The sequence below is a fragment of the Alligator mississippiensis genome, chromosome 8 (assembly GCF_030867095.1).
Source record: "Alligator mississippiensis isolate rAllMis1 chromosome 8, rAllMis1, whole genome shotgun sequence".
NCBI classification, from domain to species: Eukaryota; Metazoa; Chordata; order Crocodylia; family Alligatoridae; genus Alligator; species Alligator mississippiensis.
Genome location: NC_081831.1, coordinates 16,745,044 through 16,755,000, shown reverse-complemented (window position 1 = coordinate 16,755,000; position 9,957 = coordinate 16,745,044). Strand labels below are relative to the sequence as shown.

Below are 9,957 nucleotides of genomic sequence, written 5' to 3'. Positions count from 1 at the left end.
GGGGCACGGCACGGGAAAGCGAGCGCTCTCCTGGCAGGGCCTCTCGGCCTTGGCGACAGACCCTGTCGGATCGGGCGGGTGGCCGAGTGCACGGCGAGCGGACCGTCCCCGTCTGGCAGGTCCCCCGGCGCCCCGGATGCGGCGGTGCTGTCTGGGGCCCGCAGGAAGGAAAAGGGCAGTGGTGGGGGCGGCAGCAGCCGCAGGGAGGTCCCGGGGGCCACGAAAATATGGAACGCTTCACGAATTTGCGTGTCATCCTTGCGCAGGGGCCATGCTAATCTTCTCTGTATCGTTCCAATTTTAGTATATGTACTGCCGAAGCAAGCACAAAGGGTGGGCAGGGTTGGCAGCTAGAAATAGGTGGGCAGGCCTCGGGCCTTTGAGGTCAGGGCGACCAAGGCCCGGTCGGCAGGACCGGTGGCAGGCGCCGACTGGTTGCCGCAGGACTGCCCCTTGCGCCCTTGGTCCCCACCACCCCTCGCAGGGCAACCCGGGCTGTGGGATGGCAGGACCTTCCCGTCAAGCGGCCTGAACTGGGCCAAGGTGGGAGGCGGTGTGCACATGCAAATACACCGGAGCATGCTGGGAGCAGCCGTGCCTGGCCTGGAAGCCCCCTGCGGCCAGGTGCCGGGGCCCCAAGGCCCGGGGCGGGAGCGGGACAGGGACAGGAGGTGCGCTGAGGGACCTTGGCAGGGCCTCCCGCCATACCGGTGGCCCTGCACATGAGGAGGAAGGGCCTGGGCGGCCAAGTAGGGCACCTGGAGCCAAAGCAGCCCCCCCAACCCACCCCCGCCAGCGCAGACTGGTGGGGGGAGGGGGCCGAAGGAAGGCCGAGGCTTGGCCTGGGGGCCCTTTGGCTCCTGGTCTTGGGCCCCTGTCGGCCGTCAGGGCAGGCGCGTGCTGCCTCCGAGCCGTGGCGGGGGGCACCAGGGACCCCGCCAAAGGCCCTTGCACCCCTCCGTCGCTCCGTGGGGGCGCGGCACGGAAAAGCGAGCCCTCTCTTGGCAGGGCCTCTCGGCCTTGGCGGCAGACCCTGTCGGATCGGGCGGGTGGCCGAGTGCACGGCGAGCGGACCGTCCCCGTCTGGCAGGTCCCCCGGCGCCCCGGATGCGGCGGTGCTGTCTGGGGCCCGCAGGAAGGAAAAGGGCGGTGGTGGGGGCGGCAGCAGCCGCAGGGAGGTCCCGGGGGCCACGAAAATATGGAACGCTTCACGAATTTGCGTGTCATCCTTGCGCAGGGGCCATGCTAATCTTCTCTGTATCGTTCCAATTTTAGTGTATGTACTGCCGAAGCAAGCACAAAGGGTGGGCAGGGTTGGCAGCTAGAAATAGGTGGGCAGGCCTCGGGCCTTTGAGGTCAGGGCGACCAAGGCCCGGTCGGCAGGACCGGTGGCAGGCGCCGACTGGTTGCCGCAGGACTGCCCCTTGCGCCCTTGGTCCCCACCACCCCTCGCAGGGCAACCCGGGCTGTGGGATGGCAGGACCTTCCCGTCAAGCGGCCTGAACTGGGCCAAGGTGGGAGGCGGTGTGCACATGCAAATACACCGGAGCATGCTGGGAGCAGCCGTGCCTGGCCTGGAAGCCCCCTGCGGCCAGGTGCCGGGGCCCCAAGGCCCAGGGCGGGAGCGGGACAGGGACAGGAGGTGCGCTGAGGGACCTTGGCAGGGCCTCCCGCCATACCGGTGGCCCTGCACATGAGGAGGAAGGGCCTGGGCGGCCAAGTAGGGCACCTGGAGCCAAAGCAGCCCCCCCAACCCACCCCCGCCAGCGCAGACTGGTGGGGGGAGGGGGCCGAAGGAAGGCCGAGGCTTGGCCTGGGGGCCCTTTGGCTCCTGGTCTTGGGCCCCTGTCGGCCGTCAGGGCAGGCGCGTGCTGCCTCCGAGCCGTGGCGGGGGGCACCAGGGACCCCGCCAAAGGCCCTTGCACCCCTCCGTCGCTCCGTGGGGGCGCGGCACGGAAAAGCGAGCCCTCTCTTGGCAGGGCCTCTCGGCCTTGGCGGCAGACCCTGTCGGATCGGGCGGGTGGCCGAGTGCACGGCGAGCGGACCGTCCCCGTCTGGCAGGTCCCCCGGCGCCCCGGATGCGGCGGTGCTGCCTGGGGCCCGCAGGAAGGAAAAGGGCGGTGGTGGGGGCGGCAGCAGCCGCAGGGAGGTCCCGGGGGCCACGAAAATATGGAACGCTTCACGAATTTGCGTGTCATCCTTGCGCAGGGGCCATGCTAATCTTCTCTGTATCGTTCCAATTTTAGTATATGTGCTGCCGAAGCAAGCACAAAGGGTGGGCAAGGTTGGCAGCTAGAAATAGGTGGGCAGACCTCGGGCCTTTGAGGTCAGGGCGACCAAGGCCCGGTCGGCAGGACCGGTGGTAGGCGCCGACTGGTTGCCGCAGGACTGCCCCTTGCGCCCTTGGTCCCCGCCACCCCTCGCAGGGCAACCCGGGCTGTGGGATGGCGAGACCTTCCCGTCAAGCGGCCCGAACTGGGCCAAGGTGGGAGGCGGTGTGCACATGCAAATACAGCGGAGCATGCTGGGAGCAGCCGTGCCTGACCTGAAAGCCCCCTGCGGCCAGGGCCCGGGGCCTCAGGGCGGGAGCGGGACAGGAGGCGCGCTGAGGGACCTTGGCAGGGCCTCCTGCCATATCGGTGGCCCTGCACATGAGGAGGAAGGGCCTGGGCGGCCAAGTAGGGCACCTGGAGCCAAAGCAGCCCCACAACCCACCCCCGCCATCGAAGGCTGGTGGGGGGAAGGGCCCGAAGGAAGGCCGGGGCTTAGCCTGGGAGCCCTTTGGCTCCCGGTTTTGGGCCCCAGTCGGGCGCGTGGTGCCTCCGAGTCGTGGCAGGGGGCACCGGGGACCCCGCCAAAGGCCCTTGCACCCCTCTGTCGCTCCGTGGGGGCACGGCACGGGAAAGCGAGCGCTCTCCTGGCAGGGCCTCTCGGCCTTGGCGACAGACCCTGTCGGATCGGGCGGGTGGCCGAGTGCACGGCGAGCGGACCGTCCCCGTCTGGCAGGTCCCCCGGCGCCCCGGATGCGGCGGTGCTGTCTGGGGCCCGCAGGAAGGAAAAGGGCAGTGGTGGGGGCGGCAGCAGCCGCAGGGAGGTCCCGGGGGCCACGAAAATATGGAACGCTTCACGAATTTGCGTGTCATCCTTGCGCAGGGGCCATGCTAATCTTCTCTGTATCGTTCCAATTTTAGTATATGTACTGCCGAAGCAAGCACAAAGGGTGGGCAGGGTTGGCAGCTAGAAATAGGTGGGCAGGCCTCGGGCCTTTGAGGTCAGGGCGACCAAGGCCCGGTCGGCAGGACCGGTGGCAGGCGCCGACTGGTTGCCGCAGGACTGCCCCTTGCGCCCTTGGTCCCCACCACCCCTCGCAGGGCAACCCGGGCTGTGGGATGGCAGGACCTTCCCGTCAAGCGGCCTGAACTGGGCCAAGGTGGGAGGCGGTGTGCACATGCAAATACACCGGAGCATGCTGGGAGCAGCCGTGCCTGGCCTGGAAGCCCCCTGCGGCCAGGTGCCGGGGCCCCAAGGCCCAGGGCGGGAGCGGGACAGGGACAGGAGGTGCGCTGAGGGACCTTGGCAGGGCCTCCCGCCATACCGGTGGCCCTGCACATGAGGAGGAAGGGCCTGGGCGGCCAAGTAGGGCACCTGGAGCCAAAGCAGCCCCCCCAACCCACCCCCGCCAGCGCAGACTGGTGGGGGGAGGGGGCCGAAGGAAGGCCGAGGCTTGGCCTGGGGGCCCTTTGGCTCCTGGTCTTGGGCCCCTGTCGGCCGTCAGGGCAGGCGCGTGCTGCCTCCGAGCCGTGGCGGGGGGCACCAGGGACCCCGCCAAAGGCCCTTGCACCCCTCCGTCGCTCCGTGGGGGCGCGGCACGGAAAAGCGAGCCCTCTCTTGGCAGGGCCTCTCGGCCTTGGCGGCAGACCCTGTCGGATCGGGCGGGTGGCCGAGTGCACGGCGAGCGGACCGTCCCCGTCTGGCAGGTCCCCCGGCGCCCCGGATGCGGCGGTGCTGCCTGGGGCCCGCAGGAAGGAAAAGGGCGGTGGTGGGGGCGGCAGCAGCCGCAGGGAGGTCCCGGGGGCCACGAAAATATGGAACGCTTCACGAATTTGCGTGTCATCCTTGCGCAGGGGCCATGCTAATCTTCTCTGTATCGTTCCAATTTTAGTATATGTGCTGCCGAAGCAAGCACAAAGGGTGGGCAGGGTTAGCAGCTAGAAATAGGTGGGCAGACCTCGGGCCTTTGAGGTCAGGGCGACCAAGGCCCGGTCGGCAGGACCGGTGGTAGGCGCCGACTGGTTGCCGCAGGACTGCCCCTTGCGCCCTTGGTCCCCGCCACCCCTCGCAGGGCAACCCGGGCTGTGGGATGGCGAGACCTTCCCGTCAAGCGGCCCGAACTGGGCCAAGGTGGGAGGCGGTGTGCACATGCAAATACAGCGGAGCATGCTGGGAGCAGCCGTGCCTGACCTGAAAGCCCCCTGCGGCCAGGGCCCGGGGCCTCAGGGCGGGAGCGGGACAGGAGGCGCGCTGAGGGACCTTGGCAGGGCCTCCTGCCATATCGGTGGCCCTGCACATGAGGAGGAAGGGCCTGGGCGGCCAAGTAGGGCACCTGGAGCCAAAGCAGCCCCACAACCCACCCCCGCCATCGAAGGCTGGTGGGGGGAAGGGCCCGAAGGAAGGCCGGGGCTTAGCCTGGGAGCCCTTTGGCTCCCGGTTTTGGGCCCCAGTCGGGCGCGTGGTGCCTCCGAGTCGTGGCAGGGGGCACCGGGGACCCCGCCAAAGGCCCTTGCACCCCTCTGTCGCTCCGTGGGGGCACGGCACGGGAAAGCGAGCGCTCTCCTGGCAGGGCCTCTCGGCCTTGGCGACAGACCCTGTCGGATCGGGCGGGTGGCCGAGTGCACGGCGAGCGGACCGTCCCCGTCTGGCAGGTCCCCCGGCGCCCCGGATGCGGCGGTGCTGTCTGGGGCCCGCAGGAAGGAAAAGGGCGGTGGTGGGGGCGGCAGCAGCCGCAGGGAGGTCCCGGGGGCCACGAAAATATGGAACGCTTCACGAATTTGCGTGTCATCCTTGCGCAGGGGCCATGCTAATCTTCTCTGTATCGTTCCAATTTTAGTGTATGTACTGCCGAAGCAAGCACAAAGGGTGGGCAGGGTTGGCAGCTAGAAATAGGTGGGCAGGCCTCGGGCCTTTGAGGTCAGGGCGACCAAGGCCCGGTCGGCAGGACCGGTGGCAGGCGCCGACTGGTTGCCGCAGGACTGCCCCTTGCGCCCTTGGTCCCCACCACCCCTCGCAGGGCAACCCGGGCTGTGGGATGGCAGGACCTTCCCGTCAAGCGGCCTGAACTGGGCCAAGGTGGGAGGCGGTGTGCACATGCAAATACACCGGAGCATGCTGGGAGCAGCCGTGCCTGGCCTGGAAGCCCCCTGCGGCCAGGTGCCGGGGCCCCAAGGCCCAGGGCGGGAGCGGGACAGGGACAGGAGGTGCGCTGAGGGACCTTGGCAGGGCCTCCCGCCATACCGGTGGCCCTGCACATGAGGAGGAAGGGCCTGGGCGGCCAAGTAGGGCACCTGGAGCCAAAGCAGCCCCCCCAACCCACCCCCGCCAGCGCAGACTGGTGGGGGGAGGGGGCCGAAGGAAGGCCGAGGCTTGGCCTGGGGGCCCTTTGGCTCCTGGTCTTGGGCCCCTGTCGGCCGTCAGGGCAGGCGCGTGCTGCCTCCGAGCCGTGGCGGGGGGCACCAGGGACCCCGCCAAAGGCCCTTGCACCCCTCCGTCGCTCCGTGGGGGCGCGGCACGGAAAAGCGAGCCCTCTCTTGGCAGGGCCTCTCGGCCTTGGCGGCAGACCCTGTCGGATCGGGCGGGTGGCCGAGTGCACGGCGAGCGGACCGTCCCCGTCTGGCAGGTCCCCCGGCGCCCCGGATGCGGCGGTGCTGCCTGGGGCCCGCAGGAAGGAAAAGGGCGGTGGTGGGGGCGGCAGCAGCCGCAGGGAGGTCCCGGGGGCCACGAAAATATGGAACGCTTCACGAATTTGCGTGTCATCCTTGCGCAGGGGCCATGCTAATCTTCTCTGTATCGTTCCAATTTTAGTATATGTGCTGCCGAAGCAAGCACAAAGGGTGGGCAGGGTTGGCAGCTAGAAATAGGTGGGCAGACCTCGGGCCTTTGAGGTCAGGGCGACCAAGGCCCGGTCGGCAGGACCGGTGGTAGGCGCCGACTGGTTGCCGCAGGACTGCCCCTTGCGCCCTTGGTCCCCGCCACCCCTCGCAGGGCAACCCGGGCTGTGGGATGGCGAGACCTTCCCGTCAAGCGGCCCGAACTGGGCCAAGGTGGGAGGCGGTGTGCACATGCAAATACAGCGGAGCATGCTGGGAGCAGCCGTGCCTGACCTGAAAGCCCCCTGCGGCCAGGGCCCGGGGCCTCAGGGCGGGAGCGGGACAGGAGGGGCGCTGAGGGACCTTGGCAGGGCCTCCTGCCATATCGGTGGCCCTGCACATGAGGAGGAAGGGCCTGGGCGGCCAAGTAGGGCACCTGGAGCCAAAGCAGCCCCACAACCCACCCCCGCCATCGAAGGCTGGTGGGGGGAAGGGCCCGAAGGAAGGCCGGGGCTTAGCCTGGGAGCCCTTTGGCTCCCGGTTTTGGGCCCCAGTCGGGCGCGTGGTGCCTCCGAGTCGTGGCAGGGGGCACCGGGGACCCCGCCAAAGGCCCTTGCACCCCTCTGTCGCTCCGTGGGGGCACGGCACGGGAAAGCGAGCGCTCTCCTGGCAGGGCCTCTCGGCCTTGGCGACAGACCCTGTCGGATCGGGCGGGTGGCCGAGTGCACGGCGAGCGGACCGTCCCCGTCTGGCAGGTCCCCCGGCGCCCCGGATGCGGCGGTGCTGTCTGGGGCCCGCAGGAAGGAAAAGGGCGGTGGTGGGGGCGGCAGCAGCCGCAGGGAGGTCCCGGGGGCCACGAAAATATGGAACGCTTCACGAATTTGCGTGTCATCCTTGCGCAGGGGCCATGCTAATCTTCTCTGTATCGTTCCAATTTTAGTGTATGTACTGCCGAAGCAAGCACAAAGGGTGGGCAGGGTTGGCAGCTAGAAATAGGTGGGCAGGCCTCGGGCCTTTGAGGTCAGGGCGACCAAGGCCCGGTCGGCAGGACCGGTGGCAGGCGCCGACTGGTTGCCGCAGGACTGCCCCTTGCGCCCTTGGTCCCCACCACCCCTCGCAGGGCAACCCGGGCTGTGGGATGGCAGGACCTTCCCGTCAAGCGGCCTGAACTGGGCCAAGGTGGGAGGCGGTGTGCACATGCAAATACACCGGAGCATGCTGGGAGCAGCCGTGCCTGGCCTGGAAGCCCCCTGCGGCCAGGTGCCGGGGCCCCAAGGCCCAGGGCGGGAGCGGGACAGGGACAGGAGGTGCGCTGAGGGACCTTGGCAGGGCCTCCCGCCATACCGGTGGCCCTGCACATGAGGAGGAAGGGCCTGGGCGGCCAAGTAGGGCACCTGGAGCCAAAGCAGCCCCCCCAACCCACCCCCGCCAGCGCAGACTGGTGGGGGGAGGGGGCCGAAGGAAGGCCGAGGCTTGGCCTGGGGGCCCTTTGGCTCCTGGTCTTGGGCCCCTGTCGGCCGTCAGGGCAGGCGCGTGCTGCCTCCGAGCCGTGGCGGGGGGCACCAGGGACCCCGCCAAAGGCCCTTGCACCCCTCCGTCGCTCCGTGGGGGCGCGGCACGGAAAAGCGAGCCCTCTCTTGGCAGGGCCTCTCGGCCTTGGCGGCAGACCCTGTCGGATCGGGCGGGTGGCCGAGTGCACGGCGAGCGGACCGTCCCCGTCTGGCAGGTCCCCCGGCGCCCCGGATGCGGCGGTGCTGCCTGGGGCCCGCAGGAAGGAAAAGGGCGGTGGTGGGGGCGGCAGCAGCCGCAGGGAGGTCCCGGGGGCCACGAAAATATGGAACGCTTCACGAATTTGCGTGTCATCCTTGCGCAGGGGCCATGCTAATCTTCTCTGTATCGTTCCAATTTTAGTATATGTGCTGCCGAAGCAAGCACAAAGGGTGGGCAAGGTTGGCAGCTAGAAATAGGTGGGCAGACCTCGGGCCTTTGAGGTCAGGGCGACCAAGGCCCGGTCGGCAGGACCGGTGGTAGGCGCCGACTGGTTGCCGCAGGACTGCCCCTTGCGCCCTTGGTCCCCGCCACCCCTCGCAGGGCAACCCGGGCTGTGGGATGGCGAGACCTTCCCGTCAAGCGGCCCGAACTGGGCCAAGGTGGGAGGCGGTGTGCACATGCAAATACAGCGGAGCATGCTGGGAGCAGCCGTGCCTGACCTGAAAGCCCCCTGCGGCCAGGGCCCGGGGCCTCAGGGCGGGAGCGGGACAGGAGGCGCGCTGAGGGACCTTGGCAGGGCCTCCTGCCATATCGGTGGCCCTGCACATGAGGAGGAAGGGCCTGGGCGGCCAAGTAGGGCACCTGGAGCCAAAGCAGCCCCACAACCCACCCCCGCCATCGAAGGCTGGTGGGGGGAAGGGCCCGAAGGAAGGCCGGGGCTTAGCCTGGGAGCCCTTTGGCTCCCGGTTTTGGGCCCCAGTCGGGCGCGTGGTGCCTCCGAGTCGTGGCAGGGGGCACCGGGGACCCCGCCAAAGGCCCTTGCACCCCTCTGTCGCTCCGTGGGGGCACGGCACGGGAAAGCGAGCGCTCTCCTGGCAGGGCCTCTCGGCCTTGGCGACAGACCCTGTCGGATCGGGCGGGTGGCCGAGTGCACGGCGAGCGGACCGTCCCCGTCTGGCAGGTCCCCCGGCGCCCCGGATGCGGCGGTGCTGTCTGGGGCCCGCAGGAAGGAAAAGGGCGGTGGTGGGGGCGGCAGCAGCCGCAGGGAGGTCCCGGGGGCCACGAAAATATGGAACGCTTCACGAATTTGCGTGTCATCCTTGCGCAGGGGCCATGCTAATCTTCTCTGTATCGTTCCAATTTTAGTGTATGTACTGCCGAAGCAAGCACAAAGGGTGGGCAGGGTTGGCAGCTAGAAATAGGTGGGCAGGCCTCGGGCCTTTGAGGTCAGGGCGACCAAGGCCCGGTCGGCAGGACCGGTGGCAGGCGCCGACTGGTTGCCGCAGGACTGCCCCTTGCGCCCTTGGTCCCCACCACCCCTCGCAGGGCAACCCGGGCTGTGGGATGGCAGGACCTTCCCGTCAAGCGGCCTGAACTGGGCCAAGGTGGGAGGCGGTGTGCACATGCAAATACACCGGAGCATGCTGGGAGCAGCCGTGCCTGGCCTGGAAGCCCCCTGCGGCCAGGTGCCGGGGCCCCAAGGCCCAGGGCGGGAGCGGGACAGGGACAGGAGGTGCGCTGAGGGACCTTGGCAGGGCCTCCCGCCATACCGGTGGCCCTGCACATGAGGAGGAAGGGCCTGGGCGGCCAAGTAGGGCACCTGGAGCCAAAGCAGCCCCCCAACCCACCCCCGCCAGCGCAGACTGGTGGGGGGAGGGGGCCGAAGGAAGGCCGAGGCTTGGCCTGGGGGCCCTTTGGCTCCTGGTCTTGGGCCCCTGTCGGCCGTCAGGGCAGGCGCGTGCTGCCTCCGAGCCGTGGCGGGGGGCACCAGGGACCCCGCCAAAGGCCCTTGCACCCCTCCGTCGCTCCGTGGGGGCGCGGCACGGAAAAGCGAGCCCTCTCTTGGCAGGGCCTCTCGGCCTTGGCGGCAGACCCTGTCGGATCGGGCGGGTGGCCGAGTGCACGGCGAGCGGACCGTCCCCGTCTGGCAGGTCCCCCGGCGCCCCGGATGCGGCGGTGCTGCCTGGGGCCCGCAGGAAGGAAAAGGGCGGTGGTGGGGGCGGCAGCAGCCGCAGGGAGGTCCCGGGGGCCACGAAAATATGGAACGCTTCACGAATTTGCGTGTCATCCTTGCGCAGGGGCCATGCTAATCTTCTCTGTATCGTTCCAATTTTAGTATATGTGCTGCCGAAGCAAGCACAAAGGGTGGGCAGGGTTGGCAGCT

At 69.2% G+C, this 9,957-nt stretch overlaps 11 non-coding genes across 11 annotated transcripts; all 11 read right to left on the bottom strand.

Annotated features, from left to right (window-relative positions):
* Positions 1 to 221: 221 nt before the first annotated feature.
* Positions 222 to 328, bottom strand: LOC132252290 (U6 spliceosomal RNA). The gene has a single exon (XR_009464185.1). It is a non-coding gene; the product is annotated as a U6 spliceosomal RNA (small nuclear RNA).
* Positions 329 to 1,192: 864 nt separating this feature from the next.
* LOC132252326 (U6 spliceosomal RNA) lies at positions 1,193 to 1,299 on the bottom strand. Its single transcript, XR_009464221.1, has one exon. It is a non-coding gene; the product is annotated as a U6 spliceosomal RNA (small nuclear RNA).
* Positions 1,300 to 2,163: 864 nt separating this feature from the next.
* Positions 2,164 to 2,270, bottom strand: LOC132252395 (U6 spliceosomal RNA). Its single transcript, XR_009464289.1, has one exon. It is a non-coding gene; the product is annotated as a U6 spliceosomal RNA (small nuclear RNA).
* An 838-nt stretch (positions 2,271 to 3,108) lies between these two features.
* On the bottom strand, positions 3,109 to 3,215 carry LOC132252289 (U6 spliceosomal RNA). Its single transcript, XR_009464184.1, has one exon. It is a non-coding gene; the product is annotated as a U6 spliceosomal RNA (small nuclear RNA).
* Positions 3,216 to 4,079: 864 nt separating this feature from the next.
* On the bottom strand, positions 4,080 to 4,186 carry LOC132252394 (U6 spliceosomal RNA). Its single transcript, XR_009464288.1, has one exon. It is a non-coding gene; the product is annotated as a U6 spliceosomal RNA (small nuclear RNA).
* An 838-nt stretch (positions 4,187 to 5,024) lies between these two features.
* On the bottom strand, positions 5,025 to 5,131 carry LOC132252325 (U6 spliceosomal RNA). Its single transcript, XR_009464220.1, has one exon. It is a non-coding gene; the product is annotated as a U6 spliceosomal RNA (small nuclear RNA).
* Positions 5,132 to 5,995: 864 nt separating this feature from the next.
* Positions 5,996 to 6,102, bottom strand: LOC132252393 (U6 spliceosomal RNA). The gene has a single exon (XR_009464287.1). It is a non-coding gene; the product is annotated as a U6 spliceosomal RNA (small nuclear RNA).
* An 838-nt stretch (positions 6,103 to 6,940) lies between these two features.
* Positions 6,941 to 7,047, bottom strand: LOC132252324 (U6 spliceosomal RNA). The gene has a single exon (XR_009464219.1). It is a non-coding gene; the product is annotated as a U6 spliceosomal RNA (small nuclear RNA).
* An 864-nt stretch (positions 7,048 to 7,911) lies between these two features.
* LOC132252392 (U6 spliceosomal RNA) lies at positions 7,912 to 8,018 on the bottom strand. Its single transcript, XR_009464286.1, has one exon. It is a non-coding gene; the product is annotated as a U6 spliceosomal RNA (small nuclear RNA).
* An 838-nt stretch (positions 8,019 to 8,856) lies between these two features.
* LOC132252323 (U6 spliceosomal RNA) lies at positions 8,857 to 8,963 on the bottom strand. The gene has a single exon (XR_009464218.1). It is a non-coding gene; the product is annotated as a U6 spliceosomal RNA (small nuclear RNA).
* Positions 8,964 to 9,826: 863 nt separating this feature from the next.
* Positions 9,827 to 9,933, bottom strand: LOC132252391 (U6 spliceosomal RNA). The gene has a single exon (XR_009464285.1). It is a non-coding gene; the product is annotated as a U6 spliceosomal RNA (small nuclear RNA).
* Positions 9,934 to 9,957: the final 24 nt, after the last annotated feature.